Raw genomic sequence first — 4,177 nt, 5'->3', positions numbered from 1 at the left:
GGGACAGCGCAGGAGGGGAAGACCCTCTATGAGGTGGATTGATTCAGTGACTGGGGTAATCGGGATGGGTGTGTCAGAGGCCATGCGATTGGCACAGGATAGAGCAGGGTTTACGGCTGTTGTACGTAGGGTCGCTATAAGTCGCAAACGACTCGACGGCACATAACACCACCACCAACAGTAATAATATAATTATATAATATAATCTTATATTATACAATATATCAGAAACCCTGATAGCACAATGACTGAAGTGCTCAATATTTAACTGGAAAAATCATTGTTATTGTTGTCGTTGTGTGTCATTAAGTTAAATATGACCCATAGTGATCCTATGAACAAAATATTTGAACCCCATCTTATCCTGTGCCATCCTCATAATCTCCAGCACACTCAAGTCGATTGCAGCAGTCACTGAGTCAATCCATCTGGTTGAGTGAGGCTTTTCCTTTCTTCTCTATCCTTCCACTTTTCCAAGCATGATGTCGCTCTCCAAAGAACAACCTCTTCTAGTAATACGTTCAAAGTACGCGATGAAGCTTTATCAGCGTTGCCTCCAAGGAGCACTCTGTCTGTGCTCTAAGACATACATGTTTGTTCTTTGGACAGTCCATGAGATACTCAGTGCTCTTCTCCAACACCACAGTTTAAAGCCATCAATTCTTCTGTCATCCTTATTCATTGTCCAGTTCTCAGATGCACAGCAAGTGACCAAAAAGACCATGGCCTCAATCAAGTACACTTTAGTCCTCAAACTGACATCTTTGCTTCTCAATAATTTGGAGAGGTCTCTGACTACAGACTTTCCCAGTGCAATGTATCTGACAAACTGAAAAATGGGTGGTACAAACCCACCAGTGGCTTTGTGGAAGAAAGATGTGGCGGTCAGCTTCCATAAAGAGTGCAGCCTAGAAAACAATAGGGGAATTTCTGTTCTGTCCCAAAGCGTCCTTAAGAGTTGCAGCTGACTTGAGAATTTTAATGTAAAAAGATTGCAATTATAAAACCCATTATTGTAGAACAAGTATGAGTATCCAAAGGGTAGGGGGTGGGGGTGGAGGGAGGAGGATGGGCAGGGGATGGAGTGTGATAATCATAGGCTAACACAATTTGATGGGTGGAGGAGGGTGGTGAAGGAAATGGGAAAGATCCAGTGTGAAAAACAGTGCTTAAGAACTTTGTAAATAAACCATTGTTTTAAAAAAGATTGTAATTATCAATGATGTTATATTATTTGAATTAATAATCAACACCCTTGGTACCAACAGTCAGAATATCAGGAGACATATGGCATTTGATAAGTCAGGGATCTCTCCAAATTACTGAGGAGCAAAGATGTCAGTTTGAAGACCAAGATGTGCCTGATTCAGGCCATGGTCTTTTCAATCACTTGCTATACATCTGAAAGCTGGACAATGAATAAAGGAGACAATAATTGGTGCCTTGGAATTTTGATGTTGGAGTAGAGGGCTAAACATCCCATGGACTACCAGAGAGTACGTATGTCTTGGGAAATGTGCAGCCAGAGTGCTCTTTAAGGCAAGGATGTCAAAGCTTCATCTCACATATTTTGGGCTGGTTGTTAGGGGGCAATTCTTTGGAAAGGTCAGCAAAAGAGATGAAAACTCTTAATGAAATGCATTGACAGAATGCCTGCAGCCATGGGCTTAAGTATACCAATTGTTGTTGTTGTTATGTGCCATTGAGTGACTTGCGACTCATAGTGACCCTGTGCACAACAGGCCTAAACTCTGCTCTGTCCTGCACCAATCGCACTGTCTCTGACACTACCATCCCAATTACCACAGTCACTGAATCAATCCACCTCATAGAGGGTCTTCCCCTCCTGCGCTGTCCCTCCCCCCTCCCAAGCATGATGTCCCTCTCCAAGGACCGGTCTCTCCTCACAACATGTCCAAAGTATGTTAGACGGAGCCTCAGAATCCTCGCCTCCAAGGAGCCATCCGGTTTAACCCTTTCCAGGATGAATCTGTTTGTTTCCCTAGCAGTCCATGATACTCTCAATACTGTTCTTCAGCACCATAGCTCACAGGCATCAATTCTCCTTCTTTCTTCCTTGGTCATTGCCCAACTCTCTGACACATAACAAGTGAGTGCAAAGACCATGGCCTGTATCAGATGCACCTTAGTCTCCAGCCTGATGTCGTTGCTCTTCAGTACTTTGGAGAGGTCCCTAACAGCAGACTTTCCCATGGCAATACGCCTTTTAATTTCCTGGCTACCGGTGCCAAGAGTGTTGACTGTGGAGCCAAGCAAACTAAAGCTGTGAATAATCTCAGTCTCTTCACCATCCATCCTGATGCTGCCAATTGGCCCAGTGGTGAGAATCTTTGTCTTCTTGATATTGAGCCTCAATCCATACTGGAGGCTGCAGTCCTTGACCCTCTGCAGCAGGCGCTTCAGGTCCTCCTCAGTTTCAGTCAGCAGGGTTGTGTCATCTGCATAATGCATATTGTTGATAGATCTTCCACCAATCCTGACCCCACATTCCTCCTCATAGAGCCCAGCCTCCCTATCATCCATGTGTGGGCTTCAGTTTCTCCATAAATGCAAGAGGAAGATGGCTAGATTCTACATTCTTTTCCCGAGGGTGTCATAACAAATTACCACAAACTGTGTGGCCCCTCTTAACATTTATTCATTATCTCACGATTTTGAATCCTAGAAATCTGAAGCACAGAGTAACTAAAAGAAATGGAAAAAATTCTTATGTGCACTGAACAGATTTCAAAGTGTAACTTGGAAAGATAAAATATTATAATGAAATGTACAAAAACAAGGGTTTAGAAAATAAAAAAGAATGAACACTAAGCATTCTTAAACTCAAAGAACTGAAGAGAGTGTTTAAGCCTTGAATAGCTATATTGAAGGATTATTTGGACAAAATATTGAATAATGCCAGAAGTATCAAAAAAGATGAGAGAAACATCTGAGTCATTTCCACAAAAAAAAAAAAAGAATTGATTGATATTCAATCATTTAAAGATGTCTCATGTGTGATCAAGAACCAATGGTCTTAAAGGAAGAAGTCCAAGCTACATTGAAGGCATTGGTTAAAAATACATGCATACATATATACATACATAAAAAGAAAGGGAAGGAGTCACTACAGGAATTGGCTTAACAACTGATAATTAAACAAATAAATATCTGTGACAAGAACTTTGGAAGACAATTGGCCAACTGGCAAGAAATGATGCACGTTTGCCTCCATTCCAAAGAAAGATGATTTAACAGAATGTGGAAATTATAGAACAACATCATTAATATCACATGCAAATGAAATTTTGTTTACTATAATTTAAAAATGGTTGCAACAGAACATCAACAAGGAACAACTAGAAATTTAAGTTGGACATAAATTCAAGATAATTTGGACATAGAAATTCAAGAGGACATAATTGCTCATGCTGGATGAATCTTGGCTAAAAGCAGAATATACTAACCAAGTGTTTATCGGTGTTTTATTGACTATTGAAAGGCACTTGGCTGTATGAGTCATAAAAAATTAAGGATTCTGTTGTGAAAAATGGGAATTCCAGAACATTAATTATGATCACACTGATTATAGATTGAGAAAGAGTTGTTCAAACAGGACAAAGAGATATTGCATGGTTTAAAATCATATAAGATGTGTGTCAGTGTTGTATCCTTGCTCTGTGTTATGTACATGCTGACAAGAATCCAAGACACTGGACTATATGAAGAACATGGCATTAGAGTTAGAGGAAGATTAAGGCATTATGGTTATGACAAGAGTCCAGAATGAAGGTTGCATAGTGGAGTGTACTCAGGGGCGGGGGTGGGGGGAAGATTGTAAACCAATGAAGGAATTTTTCTTTTACTTTTCAAAGAGAAGAGCTAACTGAGGGGGAGAGGTGGGCAGAAAGAAAAATGCAACAATGAATTAATGGAAATCCAAAATCTCTGTAAACATTCATTAAAATTAATAAAATAAAATGTAAAAAAAAGGAAAGGAAAAAAAAGATATACAGAGGGCAAAACTTTCTTGCCCCAAGTGAAGACAGTTTAAGATGCTTACTGATTCAAATCAAAGACTACAACCTGACGATCCAAGGGAGGGAAGGGGCGAGCAGAAGGGTGAGGATGGGTGGGGGTGAGGCATGGTTAATCATTGTTGTTGTTGTTATGTGCC

This window comes from Elephantulus edwardii, unplaced genomic scaffold (assembly GCF_000299155.1).
Source record: "Elephantulus edwardii isolate Elephantulus edwardi_28Jun2011 unplaced genomic scaffold, EleEdw1.0 scaffold00149, whole genome shotgun sequence".
Classification (NCBI taxonomy): Eukaryota; Metazoa; Chordata; class Mammalia; order Macroscelidea; family Macroscelididae; genus Elephantulus; species Elephantulus edwardii.
The sequence above is the reverse complement of the archived record's forward strand: the minus strand, read 5'-3'. Positions refer to the sequence as shown.